Here is a 22,256-nt window from a genome sequence, read left to right on the forward strand (position 1 = left end):
TTAGGTGCAGCAAGAGTTGCAGTAATGGGCCCAAGCATAATGGTGCGGGGCTGGATATTGTTTAGTTCAATTTACATAGGTCATTGGGAGTGCAAACCGACACAAAGGCACCCCAAACCAACATATGTTCATTAAATTTGTCTCAACTTAATAAATATTAAACTCTGTGATTTATTTTCTATTTCAAACTCTGGGAAGCTCTGGTAGATTATATGTTGGGCTTCTAATTGCAAGGCCATCAGTCTGAATCCACCAGTCACAATGAGGGAGAAAAAAATGAGGCTTTCGAATCCAGTAAAGATGAACATCCTTGGAAACCAAAGGAGCAGGCCTAGTATTTCCTTTAAGGTTGCTACAAATCATAGTTGACTTAATTGGTGAGAGCGTGTTTGTTAGGTTGGTTGATTGGCTGTTGTTTGCTTGTTTGTTTTGTTTATTTTTTGGGGGGGTGTCTAACTCTATAGGCCTTCTGGTGGTATAATGGGTTACACGTTGGGCTGTTAAACTGTAAAGTTCAAGTGCAAAATCACCATCTGCTTCTCAGGAGAAAGATGAATATTCCCACTCCTACAAAGAGTTTCCATCTCAGAAACCCATAGGGGCAGTTCTACTCTGTCCTATAAGGTTGCAATCAGCAGGAATTACTCAGTGGCAGTGAGACAGGGGGTCAGTATTGACTCCATGTCAAGGAATACTTCACATTAAGAAATCTTTCTGACGATATGGAACAAGAATTGAGATGCTAAGACAAAGTTGAGCAGTTAAAACCCATCAGCCTCTCCAAGGAGAAAGATTGAGCTCTCTGCTCCTGTAAGAGTTAAATCTTGGCAATCTTAAGAATTTCTAGTATGTGCTGTAGGGTCGCGATGAGTTGGAAATTAACTGGATGATGGTGAGTTGTGGAATACTTCATATCAAGGACCTTGGTGGTACTGCGGGCCAGGCATTGGCCTACTCTCTGCAAAGCTGGGCTCACTGGGAGAACGATGAGGCAACAGCTGGTGCTTTACAGGTTTAATAGTCTCGAAACCCTGTTGAGGATTACTGTGAGTTGGAATCAACTCAGCGGAACTAGGTTTGTTTTGTTTTGACTTGTAGAACATTCATATAGAAGAATAAGAAAAAAATGTACTTTTTTCAGTTTCATTTCTGAAAAAATGTTGAATTTTTGTTATAACATATCCAGATCACCTTCACTTCAATTTTTCATCACTGAAAGAGCTTTGATCCCATTTTTGAACTAAATTAGGGCTAACTAGGAAAACTGACCTTCTCAAGAAAGCCTGTGAGAAGAAGCAGCTGGCAGAATTTCTTGGGAACTTATAGGAAATTTGGTAATGTACAACATTGACTCTCATTTTCATAAACCCTTACCTAATTTGCTTTTTCTTTTATGGAATTATAATAACCTGAAAACCCAAAGAATTCTTACAAATTACAAAAAATATACAACCCAAACCCAAAATGGAGAAAGGTAACCAAACCAACCCCACTGTGGTAGCATTGATTCAGACTCATAACAATCCTATATACAGTTTCTGGACCTGTTATTCTTTATGGAGTATACAACTTTGTCTTAGTGCCATGGAGATACTGGTGGGTTTGAACCACTGACCTGGTGGTTAAAGAAAAAATAAATGGAAAACAAACACATAAAGTAGTTTCAAAGTCATTAGGAAAGTGCAAATTAAACTACAATGAGATACCACTTTACATTCACTAAATGGCTAGGATTTAAAAAAAAATGAGTCTGCACTGGCCAAAAGAGTGGTCATTGACACCATGTGTCTATTGGCCTTTTAACATGTGCTAGTGTTACTGAGGAACTGAACTCTGTCTCTCTCTCTTTCTTTCAAAAGGTTCATTTTAATTAATTAATTTTTTTCATGAATAAGAGTTTTATATAAACGTTAATCGTATAACAAGAACCTTTTCCATCTCAAAAAAGAGATAAAGTGATGACGCCTGCATGGGGAAAGCCGAGTCATGAAAGGGTAGTCATCTCATGATTGGTGGGGGTCTCCACACGGCTGCTCCAGCACCCAGGGCTGCATCTCTGTAGGTCCACGTGGCTTTTTCTACGGGATGTCTTGCTGGAAGTGAGCTTTGGAAGCAAAAGCAGTTACCTGGCTAAGGCACCTTCACCCTGGTTTGACCATCACAAAGCAATTGGCCCTAGACTCGAACAGGGAGGCTCACAGAGCCATGTATGACTCCGACCTTAAATATATCCCACCTGTGTTCATCATCCAGCTTGGGACGATAAGCTAACAACCTCAGTGAACAAATCTTGTGGTTTACACAAGAATATTTATAAACCTCCATTGATTAATGCAATTAGGATACACAGGAACTGCCAGGATTCAAGGTTTCCCATATTCTCATGAATATGGGATATGGTAATATTAATTAATTTATTTTAATTTTTAATAATTTTATTGGGAGCTCTTACAGATATCATAGCATTCCGTAGTTCAATCACATCATGTAGTATAGCACAATTGCTATCACAATCTGTTTGGAAACATTTTATTTTTACTTGAACCCCTTGATATCGGCTCTCCTTTATCCTTTCCATCCCCAACCCTACCCAACAGGAACCCCCTTTCCACTATAATTGTTTTTTTTATTTTTGTTTTGTAATATTTTATGCAATCTAATATGTCCATTCACATACAATTCTATTTATTCTGTTTTTAGATTCCATGAAGTGGGGCTTTGCAATCATCAATGCTATCAGATCCCTATTCCACCCCTCCCTACTCCCCATCCCTCCACCCCTCCCCCTCTATTTTCCTGTACCCCGAGGGAGCCATCACTCTTGCTACTGTTTCTGAAGGATTATCTATCTTGCCTTTCATGTACTGAATGATGTTAAATATACAAGTGAACACACACAAATCTAACATGATTAATAAAGTAAAACAAAATTTAAAAAACCCCATATAGTCAAGGAAGGAAATATTAAAGAACTAGAAGATAGTTATGTGTTTCATCAATGCTATACCACACCTGGGTTTATCATGCCTTCAAGGTGCCCCTTTTGAGAGGGAATGTCATTATCATGCACGTGGGTTTTGGGTCTCCACTAACTATATCCACACTCCATCACATTGATTTAGTTACTTGTTTTTGAACTTCGGATACCTCTTTGCATCAACACCACATGGTCACACAAACTGGTGTGTTTCTTCCATGTGGGCTTTGTTGCTTCCCTGCTAGGTGGCCACGTGTTTAACTACAATCCATTAAGATCCCAGACACTATCTTTTAATAGTCAGGCACCTTCAGCTTTCTTTATAAGCTTATCCACTTATTTTGTGTCAGCGATCTTGTCAGGCAGGTGAGTATAATGCAATACCACATTATTAGAACAAACCATTCTTATATGGAGGTAAGATTTAATTAGAGCCCCAATTCCAGTGCATTTTTATTTAGATTTCTATTGTTCTTTAGACTAGTGTATACCATATTGGGCAGTACAGCCAGATGATGGAATTATGAATAATTTCCCTTTTGCTTATTTAAACATTTTATATGATAAATATGTATTGTTTTTACAATAAGGAATAAGTAAATGGTTTTGTTTTAAAAAATGAAAAGCAATAGACATTGGTGAAGATGTGGAGAACTGAAACGCCTATTGTTGGTGATATTGGGAATGATACAGCTTCTGTGGAAAATAGTTTGTTGGTTTCTCAAAATGTTAAGAATAGAATTACCATACGATCTTACCCACACTCCTAGTAACATACCCTAAATAATTGAAGACAAGAATGTAAAATTTGTCCGTCAAGATTCAGTGTAATACAACTGACAATGGCTAAAAGGTGAATATAGCTTCAATGCCCATCAACAGATGGTTGGATAAACAGGATGTGGTACATACATAAATGAAATATATAGCCATAAAGAAAAATGAACAATATGATCCTAGCTACAACACATGTGAAGATATGCTAAGAGAGCTAAGTGAGATAAATCACAAAAGGAAAAATAGATCATCACAGTTCTATGAAATATATAGAAAAGGCAAATATGTAAAATCTATGTTGATTAGTGGTTTCAAGTGGTGAGCAAAGAATCCTGGTGACACAAAGTATAGGCATTCAACTACTAAACAAAAAGTCAGTCTTTCAAACCTACACGCACTCCACAGGAGAAAAGACTCAGTTATTGATCCACTCCTAGGTGGCAGTTCTGCTCTGTTCTCTATGGTTACTATAAGTCAGAACCAAAATAACCATACCCACAGAAACAAAAGGGTGAGTCATAGGCAAGGTGGAAGATGGAGTCCTTGTTTAGAAAACACTAAGCATCTGTTCTTCATCCCATAGACTTTGAACATATCATCAAGGTGAGAATAGTCCCTGGAGAAGGACTCATAGTTAGTAGACGGTCAGGGAAGGACAGAAAGGCTTTGAAAGAAATGGGTGGATAAATTGGCTACAACAATGAAATAATACATAGCAGCAATTGGGAGCATGGCAGGGACCTGGCAGTGTTCTGTTCTGTTGTGAATTAGGACTGATGATACAAGTACCTGCCAATGATAACAAAGCTTCTGTTAAGGTTGATGGGAAAATTTAGAAATAAAAGCTGGTGATAATTAAATGCTATGATGAATGTAATTAATGCCATTGAATGAATTGTAAATGTAAAAATGTTGAAATGGCTAATGTTTTGTTTTACATTTCTTAATCCCACAGACATGCTCACAAAATTTTGCCCAAGGACTGCGCTCTATAAATAGCTTTCGGTTTTGTTTTCTGTTACATAGTCTAAGAAAGCTGGAAAAGGTGGACAATAATATCCTTTTTGAAGAAAGCTATCTGAGATGCATCTCAAAGTATTTGTCAGAGGATAAGCTTCCAGTCACCATCAGTGCCCTTCGTTCTTCCTCTTTTGCTATGTATATGAAATAGCATGTGTTTGTGACGGGATTATTCCCCAGCTACCTTCTGCCGTGGATGGTGTGCCCTGTCTTCCAGAGCCACTGTTGCCACACTTGGAGAAGCAAGATGATGAAAAATGATTTTCAATCATATTTTTCAATATCTAAAAAATGTATTCAACTATGTGAGCTAGAGAAAAATGGAATCAAATCATCATATACACTTCAATAGAGGTATTTCTGGATAAATGGAGCAGGTGGAAACCCCCAAATCAATCATATCACTGCAAGCTTATTATTGTAGTAATGCTTCACATCTATCTGCAGAGAATTATGAATTTCTAATATTTTGGAACTATTTCTTATTCTTAAGCATAATATGAAAAGTAAGAAAGATATTCAAACATGAACTCTTTAAACATTGCTGCTAAATATTTCTACCTGTAAGAAGGGATATTGCCAAATAATCTATCTTTAGGTATTTTATGAAGTATGTTTCTCATTAGATCTGGAAAAATGCCACTATTTATTAAGTGAATAAAACACATGGCTATTATTAATTTTTTAAAGGCATAATGTCACAGATTTAAAAGATTTTCTGGAATCAATATGAGCTGAAATTTAAAAGTCTGCAGATTCACTTCATGGGAGATTTATTACCAGGTAGAAATTAATCATTGGCAAATAACCTTGTTTAATTGTATCTATTAAAGGTAAAATTTAGGGCCATAGTCAATCTACTTTTAACATTTCTCTCATTGCAGATATGCACCATACAATGAATCAGGCATTTTGTCTCACTGCATGATCCTATGAGAGAAGATATTAAACCCTTGAATTCCCACATGCTAGCTTTTGAATAAATTGATACGTTTATGTTTGTATATCTTATTTAATAATTTAAAGCAGTTTCAAGGCACATCATAAGTGTAGTAACAATGAAATCCACAAGGTTATTTACCTTTTGAGCTACTTTACTGTACGAGATGCTTGAGTTTTTAATTGGTAGATAGATGTAACTCATGTAATCATCAATTATTTTACTGAATATATCCTAAATGTAAAACACTGTTCTATATACATTAGATATATTTTGATCGTACAGATATCTTGCCTCATTTTACTTTAAAATAAATGTGATATAAAAGTAACTTTTCAGCGATTGTGTCAGGAAAGTGATCATCATAGAATTCTGGATTGTTTGAACAAAGTGTTCTTATGTTGAGGGAGTACTTGAGTCGAGGCCCAATGTCCATCTGCAACCTTAATTCTTAACATATCTATATCTATAGATCTATGGATATACTATATATATATAGATATCTCTCTATATATAGAGTGTTCTATTCCCTTCTCATTGTATATAGGGTTACATATGGACATGCCTGTATTTAGACCTCTATAAATGTTCTTTGCTTTCTGGTTTCTTTCCTCTATTTCCTTTTACTTCCCTCTTGTGCCACCATCATATTCAGCCTTCATTCATATTTAGTAATTCCTCACAGCTACATTGCCCTTGATTAAACCCCACTAGACATCCTACACCCTTCTCTCCATTGATTTTAGTTCACTTGTTATACCATTGTCCCTGGATTGGTTTCCATCCCCCTTCCTTTTTCCTACTTCCCCTTCTCCTGTATACCCCTGGACCCCTCTGCCCCATTCTTTTCCTCTCCAAATTGTTTATCCCACCTATATTATTGAACTTCCTGACACGATCACCTTCCCAATACTATCGCTGAAGACAAAAGTGGTGCATAAGCAAATGTGGTGAAGAAAGGTGATGGTGCCCGGCTATCAAAAGATATAGCACAGCGGTTCTCAGCCTTTCACAGGGGTTACCTAAGACAATTGGAAAACACATATTTCCAATGGTCGTAGGAACAGAGACACCACTCCTCTACTTGTCTCCAGGAGAGTCCATCCACAAGCAGATATGACCACATGAGTACCCAGTGTGATAATGTACTTATGCGGACCAGTCACACATGTGTAGAGAGCAGCTCCTGTGTAGTAAGCAGCTACTGTGTAGAAAGCAGCTGCTGTGCTGAAAGCAGCTACTCTGTTAAAAGCAGCTAATGTCTTGAAAGCAGCAGTACTGGAGGTAAAATGACATTTCAATGAATTATAATTACTGGGTAAATGTAAAATCATCAACTACTGCAAAAAAACCTATACTATGGGAACTTAATTTGGATGCTGATGGGTCTTTTTATATTCAGCTATGGTTGATGTGAATACTGCCCTTGTGATAGTAACAGATATGTAAAAAACCCACAGAGAATGGTAAATCATAGGAAACTTTAATGAACTATATTGACTAAACTATGCCATGTATCATCTTTTGTATTATTAAAGTTATTGTTATATATTATTTTCATTAGCAAACCACCCCATGACAAAGGATCATGTAGACAAGAATATTAAGAAAAGAAAATATAGTGCAGATTTTTTGCAGTATGGTTTTATCTCAATAATTATAGCAGGAATTGAGAAACTGCAATGTGTTCTTTGTTGTGAAGTTCTAGAAGTTGAATCTATGAAGCCAAACAAACTAAAACACCATTTTGATAGCAAGCATCACGCTTTGCTGGAAAGGGTACCAACTATTTTAGAAGCAAACATGATGGACTCAAGAAAGCCAGATTTGACACTGGTGGCAAGTACCACAAACAAAACATAAGTCATTGAAGCTTCACATTTGGTGGCACTCACAATTGCTAGAGCTATGAAACCTCACAACATTTTTGAGGATTTACTGTTGCCAGTGGTCATAGACATTGTTAGAGGTATGATCAGAGATGAATTTCTGACAAAATTGAGTGCAATTTCCTAATGACACTGTCCGCAGAAGAATAGATGATATGTCTGCTGATATTCTTGATCAGATAATCCAAGATTCAAATCTACCCCACTTCCAATATTTAGCATCCAGCTTGATGAATCTGCAGACATTGCAAACTGTTACAGTAACTGGTTTACATGAGGTCTATTAATGATAGCGACTTTAAATATGAGTTTCTTTTTTGAAACCCTCTTGAAATGACAACTACTGCATATGATGTAGTTGACACAGTTGGTTCATTTCTGAAAGAGCAGAAGATCTCTTGGGAAAAGGTTTGTGGTGTTTGCACAGATGGCGCTCCAGCTATGCTAGGATGCTGATCTGGATTTCAATGTTGGGTACTGAATGAGTCACCAAAAGTCATTGGAACTCACAGTATGATTCATCGGCACATATAAGCAACAAAGACACTGCCACAAGAGTTACAAGAAGTAATGAAAAGCATCATTAGTTCTGAGAATTTTGTAAAGGCGAGCACTTTTAGTGGACTATTTTCACAATGGTGCCATGGGTTGGATGCATCGAATAATGCTCTGTTATTTCACACTGAAGTGAGATCATTGTCAAGAGGAAACGTTTTAAAATGTATTGTTGAGCTTTGTGAGGAACTCAAAACGTTTTTTAATCATATCTTGTTCTGTCTGAGACTGTGTTACGCCTTCTTCTTCCATTTCTAACGACATATCTTTGTGAAACAGGGTTTTCCAGCTTGTTGGTTATCAAGTCTAAATGCAGAAGTAGACTTGTTGTGGAAGATGATCTTCACTGTGCTCTTGCAAAGACTGCCCTGAAAATTTCTGATCTGGTGAGAAAGAAGCTATCTCAAACTTCTCACTGACTTGGTTTTTAATGCATACTGTTGCAAAATGTAGCAATGTAGTTAACTGTTGTTATATTAAGACTGTTACCCATGCTACACCATGCTTCAAGGCAAAATTTCATTTATTTGTAATTAGAAATAAATATTTCACGATATATAATTACATATTGTTTTGTGTTTAATCACTACACTTTAATTATGTTAAATTTGTAGCAATGAAAATACATCCTGCATATCAGATATTTACATTATGATTCATAAGAGTAGCAAAATTACAGTTATGAAGTAGCAATGAAAAACATTTTATGGTTTGGGTCACCACTTCACGAGGAACTGTATTAAAGGTTCACGACTTTAGGAAGGTTGAGAACCACTGATAGCATCTGGGGTCTTAAAGGCTTGAAGATAAACAAGAGGCCATCTAGCTGAGAAGCAACAAAGCCCACATGGGAGAAGTGCACCAGCCAATGTGAACATGAGGTGTCCATGGAATCAGGTATCAGACATCTAAGAAGCAGACCAAAATCATACCCAATGTGAATGGGAGAGGGGAGGTGTGGAGTGGAGACCCAATGCTTATCTGCATTCAATTGGTCATGCCCTCACAGAAGGTTCACAAGGAAGCTATGTGCCAGTCAGGTACAGTATAGCACCGATGAAACACACAACTTTCCTCTAGTTCTTTAATGCTTGCCCCCCACTATCGAGATTTCAGTTCTACCTTACCAATCAGATTAGACCAGAACATGCAGACTGCTACAGATAAGAGCTCACAACACAGGGAATCCAAGATAGATAAACCCCTCAGGGCCAACAATGAGAATAGAGATACCAGGAGGATAAGGGGAAGGTGGGGAGGTAGAAAGGGGGAATTGATCACAAGGATTAACATGTAAGGGGGATGAACAACAGAAAAGTGGGTGAAGGGTGACAGAGAACGATGTAAGATATGAAAATAATAATCTATAACTTATCAAGGTTTCATGAGGGAGGGCAGGTGGGGGAAAACCGAGAAGCCGAAATCAAGGACTCAAGTAGAAAGAAAATGTTATGAAAAAGATGATGGCAGCATATGTACAAATGTGCTTGACATAATGGATGAATGTGTAGATTGTGATAAGTGATATAAGAGCCCCCAATAAGTATTTAATTTAAAAATAAGTATTTAATTTAAGTAAGTATTTAATTTATAAAAAGAAAGGAAAGACAAAACAAAGCAGACGAAGAAAATTTGTGTGGCTACAAAAATGAAAGTTCTCCAAAAAATAAATGACAGAGCAGAGTAATGGGGGAAAGAATGTGTCAGAGTTAAGTGGTGGAGTTTGGACACAATTTTAAGTAGGGGGATCAAGATAGGGCGAATTGAAAAATGTAGCAGAAATGTGTTTGTTTCAAAGGAAGTCTGAAAAAGAAGAGGATTTTTTATGGAAAAGGGACAAAGAGGTTGGTCTTAAAATATTAATAGTTTGTTAGGTAGAAAATAATGGCATATAACCATAGGAAAATTTAAATGAATAAGGAAATCATGTTTATAAAACGTGTTTGTGTATTGTACATACCTATATGTTATATGAAGAGGGCCTATGAGGCAGGAGAAGACTAAGGCAGAGATAAAGAGAAAAAGAGAGAGCATGAATTCTAGGTTCTACTCCTACTCTCCAACATAAATAAAAATGACTTTAGATTATTGTCTACTCAAAATGGCCAGCAACTTTTTTTATCTCCTTGAGTATAGATGATTTGGAGGTGATAAAAGTTTATCTAAATTTTATCAATTTAACAAAATCTCCAGAAAAACAAAGAAGATCTTAAATTTGTTTGTGTTGCCAATTTCCTTTGTGTAAACAACCTAATTATAAACAATTTGAAGTTACCAACACCAAATTACTGAACACAGAACTGAGGTGAGAAGTACAATAAATGTTTACCATAACCTAAGAGTTTTATTTCATAGATGATAGTGACTCTTATAAATAATTAGGAAGTGAAATTACTTTTGTTTTTCATTTAATTTCCATGGATGAAGGTTATAAAATATAATTGTTAAAAATTACTGTGTTTAATATCTGGCTCACAAAATTCTTGAAAACAGAAACAAACTATAGGATCTCACTGAGCTTTAATGAACTAAGTAAAATCTGAACTATCTTAGCCCTGAAACTTCTTTAGTTAAGGGTAATGTGACATTCACAGAGCTGCTTGTTCCTGTGTTACAGGGATGCCAAGTTCTAAGGCCTTTTTCCTGAGCATCACACAGTTTGGTGGCTGGTCAAACAATTGCCAGTGAACGGGCCACAATGTCTTCCCAGGTACTTGTGATCCCATAGCAATGGCAAGTGCAATGCCAGCAAATCAACAGCGTTTTGATGCTTAAAAAAAAATGAACAAATCAAAACACTTGTTTATGTTTTAACTGTGAGGGTAGAAGAAAATAGCTGTGAAGGATTCAACTTTTAATCTTCAAAAAAAGAAATGAGTACCGGTGTATGACTGATGCCGTTGATTTCCCCGGTGCTTTCTGCTATGCTTGAGCACATGTTCCAGTGTGAATCACTGCCCTGAACTTGTCGCTTTTTCCAGATCTTGCCCTCTTTATGTTGATATGATGACAGCAACACGAGAGATGCATTCTTCCACCCAGTGACAAATACAATGGTCAAGTTTAATGTTGAGAGGATTAGACAAGGGAGAGAAAAGTTGCCTTAGTTGCTTTTACATGGTAACGAATGACTCCTGCCGTGTTTCTTCTGCCTGCTGACTTGGCTGAAAGGCTGAAAGAGCATATGTTAATTGGAGCAGCAGCAACTAATAAACGTGAAGTACTGGCTTCTCATATGAGCTAATGGTTTCAAATATTCTGATTTTGCTTTTGCTTTACTCTTGTTGCTGTTTCCGGTATGTGAAGCCTCTGGGACTTTGAACCTGTTCACTCCACCTTGATCCCCCTGCCAAGGATCAGCATTTCCACCCTATGGATTCAAATAGAAAATTTTAACAAGCGCTCCTGGTGATTTTTGTCTTGGGTACTCCCCAAGGCTTGAGACTGAGGTTAAAATCTGATTTACTGAATCAAGAGTGGAAATGCAAACACTTGGGCAGCATCGCAGGGGAACTATCACTTAAGGAAACGTGTTTCATTGTTTGGTTGTTGCCCTCTTATTTTTTCCAAGGTGTCTTCTTACCAGAATAAAATTTAAATATATATATATATATATTCATTATTATTGTTATTGTTAGGTGCCATGGAGTTGATTCTGACTCATAGCACGTTTGACCGGCAAATCACTGTCCTACCCTGTACTACCCTCACAATTGTTGTTATGTATTAGTGTCTAATAATCTTTCTCTACTTATTAGTGAAGACCTGGCAGAGTCCCTGTGTCTGTCACTGAGCCCTTTAAAAGTTTTGTGTTTAGTTTTTAATATCTTGAAGAGATGTGTGCATCAGAAGATACATTTCATGATAATCTGGATCTACGTAGTTTTGTTCTCAATTTGCAGTTATTTACCACATGTTTACTGAGGAGGAAACGTATCCAAATTGGTTCATTAAATTGTTAAGCATTAGCCAACTAGTAAGTTAGAATGTCTGATAATTAAAAATATTCTAATTTAAAAGCCATTTCTTCTTCAAAAGCACCAGGATATCCCCACAATATCCATCTGCGAGAATGAACGAAGTGGCATTAAAAGCATGGGACTTGCAGTCTGAGGTCAAGGAGTCCTAAGTGAAAGTATCTCCCAAGAATGGGAAGCTTGGTAAACTTCTCTTGCCTTGTTTTCTTCCAGTATCATGTTTCCTCTGCCTCAATAACAGGGCATTTATGAGCTTCTTAAATTTTAAATATGATGCCAAATTGAAAAAAATTAGGGAAACACTGCAGAAATGCCTTTATCCTTTCCTTTCCTGCAACAACAAAAAAATAGAACAAGTACTTCCGCAGGCTGTTTACCCTAATAGAATTTATTGTGGCAGTTATTATGCCAGTTGTCTTATTTATATCAGTTGTATTATACATATATCAAAGGATCTTGTCAGCTAGTTTTACTTGCATGACAAAGTATTTTAAGAAAAGTATTTCTTAAGTGTGATCAGAGATATATCACATTCATTCAGGGACAATTAAGCTCTAAATGTGGAGACCAAGTATCTGCATGCTTCACAAAATTTCCTGGTTGAATGGCATTTATAATACCATTTGCTGGATCCCTACATAAAACTGAAGTTTTTGATCTTTATCAGTAAGTGGTTCAAATCTTTTTCAATGTCAGTGAGCAAGCTTGTATCACCCGTGTATCTCAGGTTATTGTGAGTCTTACTCTAATTCTGATGCTGAGTTCGTCTTCATATAGTTCAATATTCAGATTATTTTCTCAGCAAACATACTGAATAAGCACGATGAAAGGATACAATGCTGGCACACACTTTTTCTGATTTTAACCCACAGAGTATCCCTTTGAAGTGTCCCTTAATTTGTGGAAATTTTCTACATAGCCACTGCTAAATATTCTGGAATTCTCAAAGGAAAGAGAACATAAAGTTTGAGGGAAAATGGAATATCAACATGTTAAAGTTTCAGGCCTAAAGGAGGCGGGAATGTCATCATCAGTGCTGTGAATTACTCATGGTGTTAGCTGAATCACCCACCCAGGAATAGAGAGAAAGCCTCAGGCAGAGCTGCGGTAAGCAAGCGAGTGGGGTGTCGGCAGGGGGTGGCTGCACCTGCACCTTGTCTAATTCTAGCTCAGCACGTCTCTGTCACCCGGGAGGGATGAAGTCCAAGAACAGCTGTGACTCAGATTGAGAGGCCGGAGAGATGGAAGTGGAAGCAAGTTGAGTCTCCTACTCCTCGTTTTTAGACATTTTCTAATGACTGTAGGTGGTTTCTCCAGTCATGTATCCATAACTACCACACTGATTTATGAGTCCTTATGTAAAAGTATTGTTTACACCAATAATCATATAAGTGTACATACATATAGATTTATTTAGATGATATTTCCATGTTTATGTATAAGAAAAGCATGACAATTTATATGATCATATCATCACATACCTCACATACCATAGGTTTTCCATTTAATATATAAATTATATCCTTCAATTGACCACTGCTGGATATATTTGCAAAATACATCAGTGTATTTCAAACTTGAAAAGATTGAAGAAGGACTTGGGGATCATGTTCAAATGTACCTTCTGATTCAGTAGTTCCAGAGTGGGGTTGGAAAATACGCATTTCTAACAAGCCCAATGTGAAGCGAGTAATCTGAAGCCTACATTTTAATGAATAAAGATATGAATAATTAAGCTATAGGTGATGCACTAAATTCTTAATATAAATTTTATGTATTTATTTTTTAGAGAAAACTTTGGAAATAATTTGCACTCAACTACTATTCTCAAAAGTTAGCAGCTAGATTCCATCTAGCAACATCATAGAATATAAGCTTAGTACTCTGTTTTTGTAAAAATAATATCTAGAAAAAAAACAAGAGTACTTCTATTATGTAAAGCACAAGGTCACCAAGAATCCTACAGCACTAAGTTTGTTTGGTTTGATTTATTTTCAGCTGCCCTCTTTAATGACACTTTCTCCTTGAATGATTATTGTTATCCCCTAATGAGAAAATATCATTGAACAGGCTTATATCTAGGATCCAAGTACATCTGGGTTGAAATCTTGACTTTGAGTATTTTGATTGTAACTGTAAACATGTTGTTAGTATGCCATTTTCCCATGGTAACATATGCTGTATACTCTATCCGATCTCACCTTTTCCCATTTTAAAGAATGTTAAAGTTTTATTGACATATGTTGTATGTATCCTACAATACAATAGTTTAATCATGTTAATAAAAGCTATACAATCATCTCCACAATTAGTTTTAGAACATTTACTTCCCTTTCGTACTGTTAGTCTAGGTTGACTAGAGAAACAAACTCAGACACTCATATCTGTGTAAGAGAGAATTTTATTTCAAAGAGTAATTGAATGTTGAGAAATCATTCTAGCCCAGTCAGATCAAGCCGATTAGTCCAATATTACCCCATATGTCGCTAATAGCCCATAAATTCCTCTTCAGACTCATGCAAGCATACAATGACGCCGAAAGCAGGAAGATCCCAGGCCATTGGGTGGAAAATCCCAGACCATTGTGTATCCAGTGGCAGTGGAAGAATCTCAGTGAGGGCAGGGGACTCCACAAGGAGGGTTTCAGCTCCAGACTCTAGTGTAGTTCCATGTGTCTTCTCAACAGGAATGTCTTGCAGGGAGTGAGTGTGTGTCTGCCTCCAAGTGAGCTATTTATCTCCTTAGCACCTTCAAATGAGGCCATCAAGCTGTGACCTGATTGACAGATTAAACTCCATCCCTTCATTCAAGTCTAAAATTAACAGCAGATTCGGTAACTGCCATATATACTCATTGCCATTATCTCCTCACTTCCCCACAAACTCCCACCCTACCCATCAAGGAACCACCAATGCAGTCACTGTCTCTAGCTCTACCCATCCTGAATATCATGGACAGAAAAATAGAGAAAACCATATATAGAAAAACATAGCACTCTGTATGGTATCAAGTCTGTTCACATAATCTCTGATCTGTGGTCAGAAGAGATTCAGTGGAGGCTGAAGCTGTGTGTGGACCCTGTGAAAGGATTGTGGGTTCCCACTGTCATCCATAGCTTTCCCAAAAATGAGTGCTCATTATTTAGGCTCAGATACCATCCCCTCTAAATTCTAATAATTCTAAATTCTACAATGTACTATCAATAGAATGAAGGATACTATCAATAGAACTAACATATGCCGCATGGGGATGATCAAAAATGTTCTCTACCAAAAATGTTAATGATGTATCTGAAATGAACTAGAGACTTTTATATAAATCATATATATATATAAATAGATTTGGGGGATCACACTTAATTCTAGTCCCAGTCGGAGAACACTTAGTTATAATTACATGGCTCTGATTGAAGCTTGCCTTCATGAGGAGATCACTGAGGATAGGGGTGATACAGCAAAGTGTGGTGGAGAAACTAGATGGTGCCTGCCTTATTAGAATGAATGACATCTGAAGTCTTACAGGGTTGTCTTTGAACAAGCAGCCATCTGAGTGAGGCATCAAGTGGGCCCACACAGAAGAAGCACACTCGCCTGGTTGATCCAAGAATTGTCAATGATAATGTCCAAACTTCTCCCATATGCAAGGGCTAAGTGGCATAATCTGCTTTCAAGGATTGGCTGCAACAATGGGCTCAGACCTAGAAACAATTGTGAGGATGGCGCAGGACCGGGCAGCCTTTTGTACTGCTCTGCATAAGGTTCCTGTGGGACGGAAGTCACCCAGTGGCACCTAACAATGATCACTCACGAGGGAATATGTTAAAGATGTATAAAGGCATAAATAGCAGCAAATCACAAACAACAGTTTTTAAATCCATAATTCCTGACATTGATTGTCTTCTTTATGTTGTATGATCATTCTCATCTTTTCTGTGCTGCTTACTCCATTTAAAGAACTTACTCCATCGAAAGTTCCTGTTTAATCTTTCAAGTTGCTGTTGGTAATATGATCCCATCTAGTCAGTTCTTAAGATATTATGGAAAAGGAAGAAGGTGTTCATTTAGGTGACCTCCTCTCCCGTTTTTGACTTTTCTTTCTGATGGCCTTCCAGGTGAATTTTGGGGCTCCACTATGTCTCCCCTGAATGTCAATTTGATTGCTTGTTTTTTGAATTTCGGATACCTATTACCATTGACACGTCATGATCAAAAAGACTGGTGTGCTTCTTACATGTGGGCTTGGTTGCTTTGTGACTGTGAACTGCACAGCAATGAACATTGGAGCACAGATGTCTGGTTGTGACTTCTTTCTTATTTCTTCTGGGTATGCGCCCAGTAGTGGAATCCCTGGATATAAGGTAACTTGATTTCCAATCTGTTTTAGGTATTGTAAATTCTCTTTCCACAGTGGCTCTATGTATCTACAAGACCACAAGCAGTGAATCAGAGTTCCTATCTTACCAGACCCACACCAACATTTGTTCCTTTCTGTTTTTTTGAATTGGGTTATCCGCGTGGGTGTTAGGTGGTATCTCATGATTGTTTTGATTAGCATTCGCTAATGGCTCATGATCAGGAACATTTTCTGATATGTTTATTGCCCATTTGGGTTTTCTCTTCTGTGAACCATATGTTCAAGTGTGGTGCCCACCTCTTTAGTAGGCTATTCATTTTTTTTCTTATTGTAAGGTGCAGGGTTCTGTAGAGTTTAGTAATAAGACCTTTATCTGATATGTCATTACTAAATATCGTTTCCTAGTTTGTGTACACTCTCATAACTCTCTTGACGACATGTTTTGATGCACATGTTTCTTTTATCGTTAGTATGTCCCAGCCATCTATTCTCCCTTCCTCTGGGTGTGTATCCTTCATTATTGCCCATAGTCCATGTATTTCCTGTGCTAAGGTCCGTAAGTTTGTCCCATTTTTTTCATTGATGATCCTGATAGTTTTGGGTTTTACCTCGAGTTCTGTGATCCACCTTGAATTTGTCTTTGTGTATGGGGTGAGGCACTGTTCTTGGTTCATTCTTCTGCACGTTGAGATCCAGTTTTTCAAGCACCATATGCTAAAAAGGGCATTTGATGTTAGTTAGTTTGTTTTGGGGGGGGAGTTATAAAATATCAGTTTACTGTATTCTGCTGCTTTTATTTATGGATTTTCTGTTCTATCCATTGGTCTGAGTATCTATCATTATACCAATACCATGCTGTTTTGACAACTGTGGCTGTACAATATGTTTTAAAGTCAGGTAAAGCAAGCAAACCAACTTTTTTCTTCCTCTTTAGAAGGTCTTTGCCAATTCTGGGTTTCTTCCCTTTCCCTATGAAGTTAGTATTCAGTTTTTCATTTCTTTGAAAAATGATCCTGGTATTTGTATTGGGATCACATTGAGCCTATATAGTGCCTTAGGTTGGATTGACATCTTTGCAGTATTGAGTCTAATAAACCACAGGCATGGGATACTTTTTCATTTTTCAGTCCCTTTTTGTTTCTTGTAATAATGTTCTGTAGTTTTCCTCATGCAGAATCTCTGGTTTTTGGTTAGGTATATCCCTAGACATTTTAATTTATGCTTGGCTATTTTGAAGGGTACTACCTTCTTGACCTCATTTATTTTCATCCCATCCATTGCATCTAGAAATCCAATTGACCCTGCTTGTTGATCTTATATCCTGCCACTACCATATTCCCCTATTGTTTCCAGCACTCCTATTGTGAAGCCTTTCAAGTTATCTATATATAAAATAATATCATCTGCAAATAACGATAGTTTCATATATTCCTTCTTCAGACATATACCATTGATATCCTTCCATTGCCTTTTATTATTAGCTAGGACCTTCAGGACCATGGTGAATAAAATTTGGGTCAAGGGGCATCCTTGTTTGGTCCCCTATTTTCAGTGGGAATGTTTTCATCTTTTCTCCATTGATTGTACACTGGCTGTTGGATTTTCATATATAGCTTTAATTATATTGAACTAATTCCTTCCAATCCAATCTTCTTGGGTATATTAATTAGGTGTTGAACATTATTGAATGCTTTTTCTTCTTCTATTAATATCATATGTTTCTTGTCCTTTTTCTCCTCAATGTGGTGGATAATGTCAATGGATTTTCCAATGTTGAACCAACCCTGCATCCCTGGTGTGACTCCCACTTAGTCATGATGAATTATTTTTTTTATATACCTTTGTTTTTTATTGGCCAAGATTTTTAAAAGGACTTTTGCATCTATGCTCATTACAGATATCAGCCTGTAGTTCTCTATTCTTGTGGGATCCTTGCCTGGTTTTGGTATCAGTTTTATACTAGCTACATAGAATGTGTTTGGGAGCTTACCGTCCTTTCCCATGTTCTGAATGTCTGAAGAGGACTTTATAGATCAGTATAGGGCATATATGGGTTAATATTGGACTTATGGACTTGATTTGGACTGGGCTACTATGTTTTCTCAATATTTAATTGCTCTTATATATAAACCTTTCTTATAAACATATAAGTCTCTCTGGATTTATTTCTTTAGTCAACCCAGACTAACACAAAGAGCTCTATGATTTCTTTCTCAAAGCTAGTAGAGGGAATTCTAAGGACTACCTGGAACCAGCTTCACTGAAGGTTGGAACTGTGTCTCTCGCCCACTGGGGTTGACTCTGTCCCTACACAGTCTGGGTTCCCTCTCAGGCAGAGTGGGAGGGCAATTGTGTGTTGCAGTGGTGGTACTGAGCAGGCCCATTGCATGCAGAGTGGGCTAGACTCAGAGGTCTTAGCTAGAGATGAAGCTACTCAAGTGAACTGTGAATAGACCAGTAGAAGCTCCGATTACTAGGAGTAGTGTCAGGTCTGTCATGAGCAGTTACAGTGGCACTTGGCAGGCCAATCACACACAGGTGGACCAGTGTTCATGGGACCTGGGTAAAGAGGGTTATGGAGGAAAAGTATTTGGTGGAGAATAGGTTGTTGTTGGAGAACAGGTATTGGCAAGGTGTAGGAAGCAGATTGTAGATATTATGGTGGTTGGGGTGCCTAATGGATATGTTAACTATACGAGGGTCCCTTTTAGATCCTAAAAATTGAGAAAGGAAAGTGTGCAGATCTTAAACTATTGTGTTTTTAACAAAAGTCCCCTTTATAATAGGTTGCTGCAGAACTCCGAGATAGGATATTATTGTCGGTGCCTCTGTGAGGTGGGTGTTCTGTTCAGAAGGTGGTCAGGGTAGGTTCAGTGAGACCCTGCTTTCACTAGCTACTATTCCAGGGGTGTCGAAGGTCACCAAGTAACCCTGATGGGATTCGCTCTAATTTCTGCGGCAGAGAAAGGAGCCCTGTGTTTTCAGAAGGCAATGTGAATTGGACTAACATCTATACGGTGCTAGCTTTGCAACAAGTTCAAGTTGCATCTCTGTCTACCTGGAGGCCAGCTCTCTCCTGAGAAAGCTAAAATTATATTTGACGAGTTCAGATCATGAGTTAGTTAGTTTTTTGTGCCAACCTGGCTGATAAACACGTGAGGTTCATTGAAGAGTGGCGAGATAAGCCTTGACTTTCAAGTTCTCGGGTCTTCTGCTTTCTGATGGTCGCACCAGGGTGCAGCTGCCTTAGCCAGTTCCCTGCTTCAGCTGGCAAGGCTCATTTCCTGCAAGACATCCCTGAGGAGAAGCCACATGGACCTCCCCTGATGCAGCCCTGGGTGCTGGAGCAGCCATGTGGAGACACCTGCGAGTGCTGAAATGCTTATACTTTCACTGATTTGGCTTTCTGCCTGCAGTCAGCATCATTGCATTTGTTTTGCTAGATGGAGGAGGACTTTGTGGATTGGTGTCAGACATATGGACTAATGTTGGACTTGTAGGTTTGGGCAGCACTGGGTTGGGATGTTTTCTTAATGTGCACTTACCCTTTATATAAACTTTCTCTTATATGCATCCATTTATGTGGATTTGTGTCTCTAATGTATCCAGCCTAATACAGACAAGTTCTGGTGTTATGGATGGAAGGGAACCAGTTCCAGAGGTTATCGTGGTTGGAGTAAAGGAGGAGTGCAATGGAACTTCTAGGGTCCCTTGTTTATCCTCCATTTTATATAGCGCCCCTATTTAGGCATATGATGATTTACTGCCTCATGTTCTTGTAGGGTGTCAAATAGGAGGAGAGGTTCAGCCTAGGGTGATGTTTTGGTGTGTGGTATGGTTGTGAGACCTATAGTCTTGTGCTTGGGTTAGTAATCCTATAGTCTTGTGCTTGGGTTAGTAATCCTGAGATAATATTACTCTGGTATAAGTCATCAGAGGGAATGTGGATGGTGGAGGTGGCCAAATGGGGTTGGGTGGGTGGGGTCTATCCCTGTCACCGACCTAAGTAGCCTAACGGGTGGAGTATAGCAATAGATTCTCAAGAAGTTGGATTGTTCCATGGAAGGCTGGCTTAGCTGACTTACTATTGAGTGGTTCTTCAGACTTTCAAAGCCTGTTTGTCAAGCTGAAAACTGGTAAAACCTGCTTTGGCCTGGGTTGAGGATTTTAGCAGTAGGTGGCTTTTCCTTTTTTGTTATGTTAATACCCTATTAATGAGCCTGGCTTGGGATAACTTCCTTTCAAAGGTACCAAAAGGAACACAGCCTTGGAATGAACAGGTTTCTTATCTGTTCCAGGTGGCTGTGAAACACCATCTAAGACCATCCAACAGCTCACAGGAGTACTTGTCTGTGTCCTTAGCTTCGGAGGGGTCTGATTGTAATGGTTTCACCTATGAATGGTGCCCAGGGTCTGGGGAAGAAGGTACGTAGAGAGTAGACAGAACCACGAAGAAAAAAATATATGTTGGCCCTCCTTTCCAACATCCATGCACAGCCAGGGATCCAGAGCAGGAACAGCAATCCTTTGCTGCTGAGGCCCTCCACCAAGGCTGCTTCATCCAGGTAGCAGGTGCAGCCTGGCCAGCAGATGGCTCTCCTCTTTAATTTCCCCATAGGACCCAGCACTGCCAGGGGCAGTTTGTTTACACTGATAGCATGGCCCTCAGGGAGGCCTCTTTCCATTAGGGCAAGCTTTGCCCCATGACATAAAATGCCAGCACACACAGGACTGTGTGAACTCTGTGCAGGGGTCATTGAACTTGAGAGGCAGTGGATTGGCACTGATAAGCTATGATGGTAAGTACCTCCCTGTCTACCATCTTTTCTTGTGTCCTTCTCTTGAGCCCAAGGCTTTTGCTTTGTGTCCCTCTCATAAAATATGCGCTACACTAGTGGCCAATGCCAACACTAGTGATCAGCTCTTCTAGGGTCACTCCTTCAGGCATCTGCACTCTCAAGCTGCCTGAATTCATTTAATGTGAACGGCTTGTGAATTGCTTGGTGACCAAACTCCCAGCTGTTTCTATTAAGGGTAGAACATTGGCAGGGCCCCGTGTTTCCCCAGCCTCTACAGGCTCAGGGTCCAAGGGTGATATGGCTGGGCTTGGGGTACAGTAGCCTATAGCTTCAGGGCCCCTTAGAGGTCCTGGGTACACTGCGGATGAAGTTCTTCCCTGTTTCTGAAGTAAAAAGGCTTTAACATAAGGGAATTCCTCCCACATCCTCATCCTTTTGCAGAAATGTTCCAGATGAATCAGGGTTGGAAGGGAAAGTGTCCCATTCTTTGGCCAGGATTCCCCATCACCTAGAATGTACTGAGTTCAGATGTCATTGCAGAATGAAATCGGCTTCTACTTCTCCATTGTCTCTGTGTTAAACCTATCCCAATTTGACAGGATATAATGTAACATCGATCCCTTGGAGACAGCATTACCTATCTAGAAAACAAAACAACAGAGAAGTTAGGAGAGCCTGATGACTCGGGGTCATAACTTCAGTCTCAGTGTGTACTACTAGGGGCCATGGAACTGGGACCTTGAACAAGTGCCCCTGGAGGGGGCAGGGACCCAGTCTCTGCCAGCAAACTGGGCCCTGACTGTTTTCTAGACAGCAAGCAATGGCCACTGGCGTGGGTGATGGTAGGGGTTTACGAAGGGAACTACTGGCATGAGTAATTCACCGGACCCTGGAGGCAAGACCACCACTTGCAGTGGTCTTCCAGGAGCTTCAAAGCCTATGACTGGCACGAGTGGCCTTCCACCACCT

Source organism: Tenrec ecaudatus, chromosome 8 (assembly GCF_050624435.1).
Source record: "Tenrec ecaudatus isolate mTenEca1 chromosome 8, mTenEca1.hap1, whole genome shotgun sequence".
Classification (NCBI taxonomy): domain Eukaryota; kingdom Metazoa; phylum Chordata; class Mammalia; order Afrosoricida; family Tenrecidae; genus Tenrec; species Tenrec ecaudatus.